General features: G+C 40.8%; 1 protein-coding gene across 6 annotated transcripts in view; it reads right to left on the bottom strand.

Annotated features, from left to right (window-relative positions):
* TULP4 (TUB like protein 4) overlaps window positions 1-5,317 on the bottom strand; it is a 155,704-nt gene extending 150,387 nt beyond the window's left edge. For 2 of the 6 annotated variants that reach the window (XM_082756600.1, XM_082756608.1), the window contains exon 1: window positions 4,665-4,739. The gene's annotated coding sequence lies outside the window, so the exon portion shown is untranslated. The other 4 variants (XM_082756602.1, XM_082756601.1, XM_082756607.1 and 1 more) reach the window with 3 other exon arrangements.
* Window positions 5,318-15,854: the final 10,537 nt, after the last annotated feature.

Here is a 15,854-nt window from a genome sequence, read left to right as displayed (position 1 = left end):
AAAGAGCCATTTCATTACACACTGTTCTGTTTCCAAATTATTCAGGAATGCCTTATTTTGGGAGGATGACTGAGGATAAAAGAAAAATATGCATAAATTCACAAATATTAAAAGCTAAATGATTAAGTACCAAATCAGAGACCCCTAACCTATATCCTGCTAGAAGCTGGTGATACTTCCTTCAGATACCCAGCTACCTGCATGCCCCAGGATACTTTTCCCTAGGCATCTGCCATCCTCCACTGTCAAAAACCAAGGCACTGATGTAGAAAACACCTTTGGTCTGAGCTCATATGCTGTTCTTTGGTCCGTATTTCTATGCACGGGAGAAAGGAAGGTAAAATATCTAAAGCTGCTTCAACACCTACACTGTTCAATTCCCTCATTTCCAAACACTATGTAGGGCACTTGTATGGCAGCCAAGATATTTATACAGCAGCAGTTCTTAATATACTTACATCACTCATGAGAGCAGGGGAAGACACCACAAATATATAACTCTTCCTCCTTCTCCCTTAGCTGAAATCACTCCCCCTTTCAAGTTTTACTTAACACCTAAAATAGCTTTCTGAGTAACATTTCTGATATTTTTATACAACGTTAACTATTATCCACAGCCTATCTTGTCTGCAACAGCGGGTTCGTGTTAGTCAACCTCCCTTTCATGTATTTTAGCCAGATATTAGACAGGTAGATCTTTGGGGTTGTGTTTTGGTTTTCAGTTATTTATAAATGTAAGGATTTCCTAGAGGTCATTCCACCATGCCACTGAGACAGGGAGACCTGTTCTTTATTGAGGACAGGCAGTGGGAACATTACAAGTGACATTTAGGTGCCCAGCAGCTCAGGGCTCCCACTGTGCAGACACCCCCCACCACAAACATGAGCACGTGTAACCCCTCATGCTGCCCCCTCCCAATTTAAGCACCCTGACAGCTGAGGTCTTTTTCCAACTAAGAGCCTCCTGCAGACTGTGACCCACCACAACCACAGTGGGCAACCAACCTCTGCTTTTCGCAATGACTTTATTCCTGCTTATCTTCCCACGCACTTCTTTGACAATATTTTTAGTATACATGCAAAACACCTCTTTTGTTTCATGCTGTATCCAGCACTCATTAGTCCTTCCTACAGTTTTCATCTGCTTAAATGGTGCCAAGTAACACCAGGAAAGTATTTGCAGTAATTTTCTTCAAATGGCTAGGTGAATAGATGTGTTTGGCCTTCCTCTAAATTTTACTTTGCAATTATTATTCAAACTAATGAATGAGATATTTGAAGATTTTATTTAGAAATCAGTTTAGGTGTCAAGATATTTGCTTTGGCAAATATTTAATGAGAAGAACGTCTTCAAAGGAGAGGAATCTATTCCATCACATGTACAAAGCAAAAAAGACAAACGACAGGACAGACTGACAGTAGTACTGAGAAGCACTAAATCTCTTATATTCTAATAGGAAAGTTAATCTTCAAATGCATCTTTTGCAAAAAGAGTTCTGCACTAGACAAGGACATTGGGGAGGATTTGAACCCAGGAAACTAGGAGAGCATACGACTCCCAGCGGGATCTGCTAGCTCTGAAACTGTGCGGGAGGCAACATTCACAAATGAACCAGGACCCCCATGCCATGCAAGCAGCTCGGATTTCCAGTGGGAAGTTCTCCAGACCAGCTCTGATGTACTATAGCTATATGTAGGATTTGATGAGCAGCTGAGGAGCACTAAGGGCTTTTGTAGGTATAAGCACAAAGTGAAAACTATTACTATAGACCATTTAAAAGATATTAAACTTCTAAGTACTGTGAAATGGTGTAAACAAAGGCATTAGTTAAAAATAACACAGAAATAACCGATCAAGTATACAAGCAAGGATGAAAATAACGGTCCCACACACCCAAGAGCAGAGATGCTGTGTCACAAAATGAAAACTAAAATACGCAGAAAAGTTTCCTGTTGGAAACTGGAGCTCTTGGAACTTTCCCCCCCCCACCTCAAGTAATCTGAATCCATGCAGATTTAATGAGTCTAGATTCCACTCTGCCTACAAGCAAGCCCTGTTTGGACATGGAGTCAACTGAAATCACTGATGGCACCTATAAGGCCATCCACAGATGTCTCCTTACAGTAGAGAAGCCATAGTCCCCCATTAACAAAGGATCTAGAGCTTAGACCCAGGTTACATAGCTATTGTTTTGGGATAGGATCACAAGGAGTTCCCATCCAAATAAAACAATAACACTTCCAATATCAACTCTTTTGTATATTTCCTAACTTATGCTTTTTTTCCCTAAATGACAATGCTTTTATTGTCTTGCATTAGAGCACAAATGAATGGTTTTCTGCTCTATTTAAGAAACCATCGAACTAGTATAGGGGATCTAAAGTCTTAAACTTAACTGCATATTAAAATGCACCCATAATATAATTAGTGATAATAATCTGCACACTGAAATTGGTAGACATAGTTGGAAAACAATTTTAGAGTGCGTACCTTGGACCTCTAGTACCAGAGGTTTGTTCTGCTACCAGATGCATTACAAAAAAATAGGGCACTGAAGCAGAAGAAATCCAGTCCCAAAAAATAAATAAATGCGAGATTCCAAATCACTGTGCCTGACCAGCTCTGCACGTTGAAGAGGAAGGAAACCACAAAAATAGGAAGATTCTGGCTACACAAAATCCCCACACCTGCCTCTTTCTAACAGGTATCAAAAGACATCTGTACAAACCCTCTTTGCAGCCACGCTCTGTGGAAATGGAAGGCATGCACCACGATTACTTTGAGCATCTGAACCGAAACCTACCCCAAATCATTCTCTAACTCACCAATGAATTTGGTTAAGTCTTCTGCAGAGTCTCTTCTGAGATTAAGCAGAGATGTCTGCTCTACTTAAAGCACAGGCTTAGCTCCCAACCTTGGTATGGAAGGTACAGTATGAAATGACCTCAGGTGTCATTAAGAAGAAAAAAATACAACACAAATGTGAGTTTATCTTTTTTTTGTGATAAAGAAATCTGATTTTATTGTTCGACCTTTTTATAGGGTTTCTTAGAGCAATCATAGGCAGACAATGATCTCTTTATGAGCACTAGATAAGACAAGAATAATTACCCTCAGATAAGAAAAGAATAATTACACTGAATTCTTTCGTGAGGTGTTTTGAGACCTACTAATGAAAAGTACTTTTAAAAGCTGTGTATTTTAAGTATGCTTAATAATTACATAAAACAAGTACTGCTTTTTCCTAGAGGCTAGTTAGAAACAAAATTACTTTTGTTTGGAAGTTCAGCAGAACCAATCATTTCTGTGATGAAAATATCATTCAGCAAGGTAAGGGAAGTTACATTGCAACAATTTTCTTGCTGGAAACCTACAAGAGAACCACTTAAATCCGTTCATCATCTTACTGATACAATACGTTGAATAAACAAGCCATCCTGAACTCAGTTCACAAAATGAGTGGGCTTTCTTAGAACAGATAAATACTTGAAGGGTTTTAAACATCTGTTGACTAGGTGAGAACAAATTCCACAGGCTGTTGCTGGAGGCAGCAATGCATTGTACCAAAAAAAATAAAAATAAAAAAAATCCTCTTTCCATGAAAGTCATTCAGTTTGAGTCAGTCAACAGTTCAAGCTGTCGGTTTTCCAAGATGTTTTCAATTCTTAAAATGTCTATCCACACACACACCTGTTACCTTCACCTCAACCCCACAAACACCGACAGCCACCTCCTGACAAAACCCCACTGGAGGCCAGGGGGAAAAACACAATTTCTTGAAACAACTCTACCTCACTTGACATTCACGTTGCCTATGAAGAATGAACAGGGTCCACTCGTGCAAATCCTCCTTGTGAGAGCCGGCAGCAGGCTGGGAGCTGCTGGCAGGGAGGTGTTTCTCCAGGATCGGGTTGTTAGCCGGCGTCCCTAGGGACCACCGGGATTTTGCTATCACGGAAAGACCCGTGATGGCATTATTGAAGCAGCCTGACCAGAAATGTGGATGTAATGAGGAATCTGTTCCGTTAATACGATTTTTAAAGAGAAATTGAGTATTTAAGGTTAAACAGAAGTAGTTAAAGGTGAGTGGCTCTTATAATCGTCTCCGAAGGTGTCAATAGCGTGGGAAAAGCCCCGCTTTCCTGAGCAAGTTTTTGCAGATTCCGTGCAGGTCCTTGCCGCTCTGCCTTCCCCTAAAGGGCCGTTTTAGGCTGCCAACCCTCAATTTCGGGGCTGCCTTTCGCAGCCAGCCATTAGGAAGCGGCTTCACCCCCCAGCCCTCGCTCCCACGGCGCTCTTACCTAACCCGGCCGGGCAGATCTCAACGGGCGCCTCGGGGAGCGGCTACAGCGGCACCGGGGGCCTCCCCTTCTCCTTACCGAAACCCCTGCAGGCACCGGGGGGCACCGGAGGGTACCGGGGGGGGGCACCGGGGATGGGGTTTAGCGGCGATATTGGGGGATATGGGGGGTGCAGGGGGTGTACCGGCGGCCCGCCGCCCAGCCCGGCGCGGCCGTTGCCGTTACCGTTGCCGTTACCGTTAGGGTGCCGTTAACGGCCGAGCCCCCCGCCCGCCACCGGCTGCCCTCCCGGGGCCGCCCACCGGAACAAAAGGACGGCAGCTGCGGAGCCGCCCGCAGCGGCGGCAGCCCCCCGTGCTCACCTCAGAGGCGGTGGTCGTGCTGGTGGCTGCGGCGGCGGCGGGGACCGCTCGCAGCCCCGGGCCCCCTCCCGTCCCCGTCCCGTCCCCGCCCCGCGCCCGCCCGGCTCCGTCTCTCGCCGCTCCCGGAGCGGCGGCGGCGGCTGGGCCCGGCTCCCCCGCCACGTGACCCCGCCGTCACGTGAGCCCGCGCGGCCCCGCCCCTCCGGCCCGGGCACGGGGGGGCGCCAAGCTGAGGGGCCGCCGAGGCCCAAAATGGCGGGCGCGGGGTCGCGGCTGGGAGCGGGGCGTTGGGAGCAATGCTTAGCAGGAGGGGGGCAGCTGCCACAGGCGGCCCAGCGGGTCGGGCCCTGCAGCTGAAGGCAGGCTTGCTGGGGAGCTGGGACTCCATTTCCCAGGGTGCCAGCACGGGCAGCGCCCGCCCGTTAGCTGAGGAGAGCCCGGGCCCTGGGCGACCGCCGCCACAGCTGCCACAGGAGCAGCGACCAAGGGGATACGCCCTGACCGGCAGGCTTAAACGGGCTGTTCTGGTGCTCAGCGTGAAATTCTGAGGGGATAAAAACACTTACTGCTATCACTGGGTTGTTTATCAGCTCCTGCCTTAGGTCACGAGTCTGTCATGAGCCTCAGGATTTTAGGTAATAGACACTAAAAGTGTCACCAAGAGGTTTCCAAAACACGACTGCAGCTTTAACCACCTTTGTATTCCCATCCTCTTCCCCAGCAGCACAGGAACTGCTGCATCCAGTAACTGCACTGCCCGTTAGTCGCTACCCTCAGCTGTGTCAGAAGTCCTCTGCAGCTGGGTTCAAAAATCACAGGAGAAAGCTCTTCTTGGTATTTATTCACCAGCCACCATAAACTATGATCATGACTTTGAGTGCTACCTTGCAGCGTTCCTACCCATCCTGTACCCTAGTACACACTGAGGACTGAAAGAAAATACACAGGAAGGAAGCTTGACTATCTCGCCATCCCTGGAGCTCATGCCATCAACATAATACCTTCTTTTTCCAAAACCAAATTCACACAGATGTGCACAAGTCTCTGGAACAAGAACCAGAGGCTATGTTTAAACCTTGCAACAGGGGAGCAATGCCCCATATTTTTTCCTCTGCATGTAGGAGTCAACAAGTCCTGATTCCAGATCAGGGAGGGACTACAGCACATGCGGAAACAGAGTAACAGCAAGCTCAAATAAAGTCCTTGATTTGCAGGACTGGAACCCAGGAGTATCCTTGCAGTTCAGAAATGCCCTCAGCTTCCAAAGCAAAAACAGAAGACAAAAACTGTAATGTTTATAGAAGTGCATTGAAGAGTTTCACAGACAGTCTTGGTCACTGCTTCAAACACAAATTACTCATATTTTTTCCACATGAAAACTTAACTCATTTTTATTTGTTTTATACACTGACTCTAAAAGGCACTTTCCATTTGATGTAACTAACCTCACATTTTTCCCTCTATCAGAGGGGAATGAATGGATCAGAGAAGGAAACAGGTCAGCCTGCCTGGGCAGGTCCCCCAGAAGAGGAAGGATTTTCTCTGTAGCTGAGAATAGCCAGGCTGACTGGCAATTAACCAGAGCCTCCAATTGACTAGCATTTGCTCCTGTTTCCTCCTGCTGCATTTTCATTGTAGAAGCAGTTCCATCCTTCCACATGCATTTTTTTCCCTCTTTGAGGAGCTTAATGTAACTGGAACAGGGAAAACAAGATACCATCCCAGGATACTGAAAGAACTGATGCATTACAAGGAGCAACAGTTTGGGTTTTGTTTTGTTTTTTTAAATCAAATGTGCCAACCCTAGTATATATAAGAGAAGGCATTGTACCTGTATTCAGGAAAGGGAACAATGAGGGCAAATTCAAAATTATTTATCTGGTTTAAATGGCACATAAGGATTTGAAAAACATTTTGCAGGGAAGAACAAGACACTTTAGTAAACGGGAAAAAGAGGCAATATATGCTAATTTGAATAGAACTGCAGCCTTTGTATGTTTCTACTAAACAAGGTAGATATATTCACGTATATATCTTAACTCAGCATTTGAAATGGTGAGTTTAATTAAATTTAAGAGATGAGGATTAGTACAGATGGCAAGGAAGAGAAACTAGTAAGGATGGTAGTGGATTGTGCTCAAAAGAAAGCACACTGAAGAGATGCTACAGAGTCCCTGAACAATCAACCATAATACTGTTCAGTTTAATAGTTGTTAGTTGACCTTAGAGCAAAAACACGAGTATGCCAATAAAATTTGCTGATGAGACAAACCTGAGGAGAAACAAAACAGATTAGAATCAGAATATGTATCAGAAAAGAATAGATGGCACATAGAAGCAGACTAATAAAAAAGGGATGGAATAGGAGTACAGAGTTCAAAACCATGAATTTAAGGACTTTAACGTGTTAATTTTAAACTGAAAGCATCAGCTGAAAAGAGAAGACAAGAAAAAATTGTATCTGCCCGGCCCGTCAATAACGGAATATCCATGAGGCATCAATCTGAAGAGATCGAGAAAAAGGACAATACTCCCAGGGGAGTATCAATTGAGTTTTTTTCCAAGAGAGATCTGGAATATAAATGCTGTCGCACTGGTACTGTGAAGACATCACCTAAAATACTGCATACAGTTGTGATCACTGGTACTGAAGAAATATAAATTAAACCTGAAATGCACACAGAGAAGGGCCAGGAAAGACAGACATGATTCTGTCTATATATTACTCTATTAAGTCGACACCATCTATTTTTTGCCTATTTCATTTGCTACATCAGCTTAGCACCCCTAAGTTTAGTATTATGAAACCCTAGTTGAAAGTAAGACCTTTGAATATTAAAAAAAAAAAAGTTATATTAATAACTTTCTCAGCAAAGCCCACATTAAAGTATTAAAATAAATAGCAGCTGATTGAAGTGATTCTAAAGTCCCTACTCTTCTCAGACAAGTGCTTTCATGGCTGACAAATTTGTATGTTTTTTAAGCTTAAATCGACAGAAAACCATATCATATTTACAGATTCTGCAAAACTTCATATCATTTCAAAGTGTGGTCTCACAAGTAGTCCAAGAAGATGACACAGCAAAACTTAACCAATCCTTTTTTCCCTAATTCAGTGTTGACAACACTGAAGTACAAAACCAGAATTCATTAAAAATATGGAAGAGTAAGAGAGAAGTCATCAAAATACTCATATAAGATATCAAAAGGTGTTAAGCACCACAATTATAACAACAGTTTATCACCAAAGCCCAAAATAACTATCCTCTGTACTATCACCCTGCATAGTAGAAAAAAAACAAATACAGAGATGGTTGCAAACTCAAATATCAGTTCCTAATAAATAAAATAGTTACAGCATGATGTCTACATTTGCTGTGTGTAGTCCTATAAATGAACGTGATTATTTAAGCTTTTTAACTCTACTGATAAAACAAATTCAATCTGTAGATTTAACAGTAGGAGAACGCACTGCAAGATTATGCTGCGTACAAGTTTCCAGCAAATTTAACATATGATTCTACCCCAGATGTCCCAAGGCAAGCACCCTGACTAGTAGAAACTTTGAAATACTGGCACAAGTGATTAATCTCAAGCTTGAGCAAAGGTGAAATGTTGCCAATGTCTGACTACTTGTCTTGAATTTATGCCATTTATATCTCTGTACAGTCTTCTCTTTGCTCCTATGACTTGTTTTGGTTATGATCTCCATTGTAACTATGACGATAATGAATAAATCCACTACATGAATGGCTCCTTCACTATTGCTTCTTGTGCTTAGCAATATAAATAACCAAATTTCTCTCCAGCACCTCCACAGTTTTATGCTTCATAGTACATTTAAAGAAAGAAACGAAGTAGAGTAATTCTACATATTGACAAGATTTTTAATACTTGGAGCAAACAACTTTAGGAACCACCTTCTGAAACAGATACACCCTCAGAATCTCTCCTTCCCACCCTCTACAGCTTCTCACTCTTATTGTCACACAGGAGACTAAGCAGGCAGAAATCTCTTTACATGAGGCCGTATGGTACAGAATACCCCTTTGGCCAGTTGGGGTCAGTGGTCCTGGGTCTGTCCCCTCCCAGCTCCTGCTGCACCCCCAGCCTCCTCACTGGCAGGGCATGGTGAGAAGCTGAAAAGTCCTTGACTCCATGTAAGCACTGCTCTGCAACAATTAGAACAAGTAGGAGACATTTTTTCTCAGAAAGAGCAGTCAGGCATTGGAACGCCTTGTTCAGGGGGGTGGTGGAGTCACCGTCCCTAGGGTTGTTCAAGGAAAGGTTGGACCTGGTGCATAGGGACATGGTTTAGTGGGTGACATTGGTAGTAGGGTGATGGTTGGACAAGATGATCTTGGAGGTCTTTTCCAACCTTAATTTTTCTATGATTCTATGACATTAAAAAATAAAATAAAAACAAAGCTATTCAAAGCCAAAATGGAAAACATTTACAAGATCACAAATCTTCACATTCCCTGATCCTCCACACAGATTTGTTCATATGTTGAGCTTTGCTTGCACTTCATCCCTACTCTCCTGGTCTTCTCAAATGTTGTTTGCAACTGCCTTTTCCCAAATGGCAACCTGGTCATCATCACAAAGATGTACGAGTCCTCTGTCACATTGGCTGTGTTTGACAATGTCCATTTCAAGTATCCCTTGAATACTGAGGAACAAGGCCTCCCTTTTCTTGATTTTATACAGCCTTTAAAACTTTCCCAAAATTAAATGATATAATTAGTCTCAGTTCAGACCAACCAGTAAGCAAAACCAAATGCAGGGAGCATGCTTCACAATACAGCTAAAGAGAGATGATTTTTCTTTCATATCTTCATTTCAAACTGGTCGATGATACTGAGAGAAGGCTGTCATTATTGAAAGGTTGCTCATTGCTGCTGAATCCCTAAGTTCTAGGATACCTATATACCTAGTCATACACACACAACACATGCAGGCAAAACATATTTAACACCCAATGAAGTTGCCACTGTAGGAGAAACCAGAGATTAATATGGAGCAAAACTACATTATCATTCCACTTAGAAAAGCAGTCCCATCTAGGACAGAAACAGAATAGAATAATAGACCTAGCATGAAGAAAACATGCTCTCACGGTCATCATGATGTGTTGGCTCTGATGATAAATACAGAACCTGCTGTAAACCAATTAAATTCTAGTTAATTGCAAGCTTTTGTTTGTTTGTTTTGATACGGAATTATTTTTTGAGTGTAATCTCCTGCTCTCACCCTTTACCTTCATAACAGCAAGAATACAACCAACACTGCTGACAGATCACAGAGGTTTGCTTAGTAAGTTTACCTGTCACTACGAGCTACGCCAACATTGCACAAATTTGCAACACTTTTCTTGTCTGCAAGTCATCTCTTCACTTCTACAAAGACAGGCATTATTCCCAACTCCCTGTAATTTACAACTGGGTCCATCTTTGCTGTTATGGAAAAATGAACAACTGTAGATCTAGCTGTCAGCCCCTTCAATCTATAGTCATCCAGAAATTTTGCTTGCTGTTTTCTTCCCAGGAGACTAGTTAAACAGGAGATCAATTACCTGTCAGTGTTTCAGTTTTGGGCGGATTTTCTTCCATGTGTTCAAATTCATTCCTGCATATGTATTATTAGTCTTTCTTTTAGTAAAATACAGCTATTAATTTTAAAATGACATTTCTTCCTGGAACTTTATACTTGCTGTTGTCACTAACACCTAGATTGCTCAAGCACAACAAGCTAAGAGCTAGCAACACTCTACATTTTTCACTTAAAAAATGTTTATTGAATAGCAATTTTATAGTCAGTTTCTATTCTGCAATTCATCTGCTTATCACTGCTGTACAAGTAGGGCATAGAAAATTACCACTTTTTCCTACATGAAAAATACAACCACTAGTGTCCAAGATATTAGTTTTTGTTGTTGTTGTTTTTTCCTCCTCATATTAAAACTCAATCAGTAGATGTTTTTCAAAGTTTTTGTTGTCGTAGTTGCTGCTGGTTTTTAGGGAACATAAGTGACCTTTCCCCCCCCCCCCCGACTTGTATATAAAGGTAAGCCAAACTCAATAAAGCTATTTACTTTGGGGGGAAATCAGGGAAAATGTTCCATGCCTCATTCTGATGTACTACTAGCAACACCCTGGGGATACAGAAAACCCCAGTGCAGACTGCAATACAGTATGGTTAAATAGCTTATGTAAGTACGCGCACCAAAAAAAAACCAGCTACCCTAAAATCACATGCATTTTGTATGTGAGAAAATAAAAAAACTTCGTAGAAGGTACTTCTGACTGGATCAGCAATGTCTTCCTCTGATATACACTTGCTAAAAATGATGTAACTTAATACAGAGCAGCTCCAAAGGCAGGCAAGTGGTGCGGAGACACTCGGACCAGTAGTAATGTCTGAAAGGAAGACCAACTTTCAGACACCATTATAACGTGGCAGGATTCTGCACCTAAGCATAGAAAGAAAACATTAGATAACTAGACATCGAACAAATGTCAGAGTTAGTGACTGCATTCCAAACTCCCTGGCTATAAATATCTTCCTAGTGGGATCCTTTGTAGTTAAAATTGTCCATCTGTAGCTTAAAGCATATGCAGAGCGAAAGATACTAATGTTTCAAAGCACAATAAAGCTGTGACCTACCATTACCTATGCTGCAGCAATTTTAGAAAGAGCAGTTTAAAATACTGGTAAGAGCTCCCCTTACTGGTCTGCCTTTGAATTGTTAAACCTTCAATCTCAAACCTCTTCTGATGTGAGACAAAGATGGGTAAAATATTAATTCTTTTACACAGGAAAAAAGACTCCGCATTTTATTTCTATCCGCGTGCCTATTCCTTTTCCTTTCCTCATCAGTTCTAAGTCATAAAACCAAAGATAATGTCTTTAAGATGACTTAATTTGGGGCAAATTTGTTCATCTATCATTATAAACTTCTCCAATTTATTGTATCTTAATTTTGTCAGCTTTGCCAAAGTCTGAACTACAGAACAGACAGGGAGACCCAATTCTGCCACACTGAGTAATGCCTCATTCCACAGTGAACTCTGCCACCTTTAATGGGATCATCTGTGGGATAACGAACTAGTCAGTGGGGAGAGAAGATCAGAACCTGCTTTGGAATTGGGAAATGCAAAAAGATTTATTACAAAAAGCTTACTGTTTTTCTTCAATGGCTTATTGTCTGTTTGGAAAAGCAAAAATTACCTCTCAGCCTCTGATTGTATATGTATTTTTACATGTACAGATTATATCAATATATTTTTAGATTCGTTTTTTAGAGATTTCCTTCTGCAGGCTCAGCCTCGGGGCTGACTGAAATTGGACACTTATGGTGATGATGACAACTAAGAAAAGTTAAAATAAGCTATTTCAATGGTGCCACAAAATCCCATTATCTACAAGTCCCAGTAAACAATCTTGTCAATGCATAAAACACATTCTCTAGTTTATTCTCACATACTTGAGGTGGCCCCACAGAGTTAACATGAATGAGAAAAAAAAAAAAAAAAAAACAGTAAAATCTGTCACTATGCTGCATTTAAAAAAAAAAAAAAAAAAAAAAAAAAAAAGACTCAAGATATGCTTTAGAATATACCCTGCAATTCTGCAAAAATTGTAAATTTTTTTCTTAATGTACAGAGCTTGGATAAATTTTTGTACAGCACACCACATTGTAGCCATTTGGCTTTTAGCACTGTGCTACACAGAACAAAAACCAAACTATCATTATACATGGAAGCACATTAAATCAAATAAAAGCCTCATCATTCTCCATTACACATGGATTCAGATGCTTACCTTTTTATGAAGAAACACTGACAGCTTAGCTGTAAAGCGCCTGAATCTGGGTTCTCTCAGTTTTCTTTCAACAGTTTCTTTATCTTTATGCCTACATCCATTCTCTGTAATGTTTGCTTTTTTTTTTTTTTCCTCCGTTACTGCACTGGACAATTAGTCTCCCTTGGCTTACTGTTGCACTAGAGGGAAGAAAAGGGGTCTTATGTGTTCATACCATGCAAAGAAATTAATTACAATCTGCATTTGTGTTTATGAAAGTGATACTGATCAATCTGTTTAAAGTTAATTACTACTCAAAAGCAACTGTTCACATCAAAAAACACAACCAAGTGAACTTACAAGGTTTTTTAGAACTTCTAAGTATAAGTAATTAGAAGGTAACAAATGAAGTTCAAGTAAGCATCCCTTAGGTGATAGCCCTATGGTGCTATTCCTCCATTAGGCTAGATCATAGAATCCTTTAGGTTGGAAAACACCTTCAAAATCATCAAGTCCAGCCATCACCTTAACACTATTAAGTCCACCACTGAAGCATGCCCCTAAGTGCCACATCCACACATCTCTCAAAAGGCTTCAGGGCTGGGGACTCCACCACTTCCCTGGGCAGCCGGTCTGAATGCTTGGCCAGCCTCTCCACAAAGAGATTCTTTCTGCCATCCAGTCCAAACTTCCCCTGGTGCACCCTGAGGCTATTTCCTTGTGTCTTGTCACTTGACACCTGAGAAAAGAGACTGACACTCACCTCCCTACAACCTCCTTTCAGGTAGTTGTAGGGAGCAATGAAGTCTCCCCTAAGCCTACTTTTCTCCAGACTAAGCAATCCTGGTTCCCTCAGCTGCTCCTCATAAGTCTTGTTTTCTAATTCCTTTTTCTAGGTGCTTTCAACTCAGACTGAAGGCAGGATGCTGAGCACCACCTCAACCCTTAGCAGTGAAAGCTCATCAAGATAAAGTGTGCTGCTTCACCAGGAAGCAAAGAAGTCTGTCATTTCAGCTCCATTTCCAAGGCTCAGGCAGGGCCTGACCCTAGGCTGGATACCAGCAAAACAAAAAACAAAACAAAAACTTCACTAGATATGGATAGAAATGTTAAATTAGCATTTAGAAGACTTGCTAAGGGAGTTGAGGTTGTTCAGCCTGGAGAAGGCTCCAGGGAGACCTTACAGCGGCCTTCCAGTACCTAAAGGGGGCCTACAGGAAAGCTGGGAAGGGACTCTGTCAGGGAGTGAAGTGACAGGCCATGGGGAAATGGCTTTAAACTAAAAGAGATTAGATTAGGTTTAAATTGGACATAAGGAGGAAATTCTTCAGTGTGAGGATTAGAAGTTAAAAATCCTATGCCTGTTTACTAGGGGAAAAAAAAAAAGGTATAAGAAGGCAGGCATAAATGTTTATATAGGGTAGAAATTTTACCCCTCTGTATTATACATGCCAATTATTGCTGGAAAACCAAAGCAAATATAACCAAAAATATATACAATAACAATGTCGTACAATTAGCCATGAGAAAAGACAAGAACTGCAACAACTTTACCAGACTCAAAATGAAAAATCACAATACAACTGTAGCACTATCCATGCTAAATAGACAAGTTTAATAGGTGTAATTCTAACGTTATTTTTCAAATAATGTAATTTGACGAGAAGGATCAGTTACCTTTCATTGAAATCTGGATAGAGAATAAAGTAGGATTTCAAAGAAAGGATAAGACACTTAAATAAACTGTATTAAATTATCATAAAATGTTAAGACACACTATTGATAAGCACCTAAAGAACATTCTACAAAATTACAGTTATGGGGTCAGTATCTGAGTAGTTCCAAGAAAGAGTTTAGGAACCATAAACTCTCTTGTCATACTCTCCGTATTCTCTCTTCAAGACCACTTCCTCATTTGTATAGCTATCAAATTTCAACTTTTTATTTCAATAAAAACACATGGCTGCTTCTTGATCTACATGAGCAGGGAAGCATTCACTTGGGAAAGATGAAACAATCTGGACCCAAATCCATTGTTCTGTACAGAGAGATGGGGGGAAAGAAGGGGCAGGAAGGACAATTCCAGGAATTACAAACAGCTCAATTCTACAGGATTAGTCATTGTTCCATGGAAGCCTAAATATATGCAATTTTACAGAACTTTCTTTAGAAAGCTTTTTGATCAAAAGCATCTAATAAAATTTTTCTCCTGAAGCTTCAAAATTCTCAAATGAAAGAAGAAAAACACCTTGCTATCGACTGGATAACCAAAAATGCAATGGTGTGAGAGTCAGATTAAAAAAGCCAACAACCACTATTACTTAAAAAAGCCATTCTATTTACAATTGTTTTTTCCCTGAAAGGGAAGATGGCATCTCTCCAACATCGATGAGCAGCTCTGAAAACCACGCTTTCTTTTGAAGCAATGTCCTAGAAGGCTTTCAATTATAGATGATCATTCATAAATCCAATACATTTGGATATTCTGAATAGGAAGCAGGGTAAGAAAGAAAAAATATAATGCATTATTCTTGTTTCTGTAACCTGTATCTGTCATATTTGTAGCCAGAAATCTTTGCAGGCTTTATCATCATGCACTAGCTGACTTACTGAATAAGCCAGTGTTTAAATTAGTGAGTTACAGATGCAAACTATCAGCATAAAAAAAATGAGGCCTTTTCTTTGTAGGTTTTATCAAACAAGCAACAGAGGAGAAACATACCATCTGAACCAAAAAATATATATATATCTTTTTTTTTTTTTTGTAAATAGAACAATGAATTCTTTATTTTCTCCTTCCCGTTCACATAGCTTCTTGCGATTAGGTAGTAGCTTCAGTGAAAAAAAATACAAGCAGTGACATCTAAAGGACTGGTCTCCAATTTACATTCCCCTTTTAACTTGCTATTGTTGATGGAACTAATCAGTTTACAACTCATATGTTATGATGCAGGGTAACAGATTTTGCCTCTACCTGACAAAACCCTAAATTCCCACCAGAACTCCCCAAACCCAGAACACAGAAACCATAGCCTTAGTAAAACTAGACAATTATTATGAGGTATCTGTAAAATGTTTGACAGAAATGTTTGATGTATAAAACTCATTAAATTAAAACAATATCCGATTTCTTCTGACCGTACCTTCAACTTACAGGGATGTTCCATCAAGCACAGTTACTTTAACAGATACTCTTTACATTCCATCAGTCACACTATAACCAGATTTCATCAATTCCACAGGAATATAACTTGTCAGGAAAGTTCATATAGCATTCCAAAACTGAAACACCACTCTAATTTTTGGGTCATACCATTTAACAAGATAATCCTAAAGGAAAAAGGGAAAGCATGCATCAAAAAAACACTCTATGCAAAACCTCAAGTA

Source organism: Aythya marila, assembly GCF_965140915.1.
Source record: "Aythya marila genome assembly, chromosome: 3".
Lineage (NCBI taxonomy): Eukaryota > Metazoa > Chordata > Aves > Anseriformes > Anatidae > Aythya > Aythya marila.
This window is presented reverse-complemented; position numbering and strand designations above follow the sequence as displayed.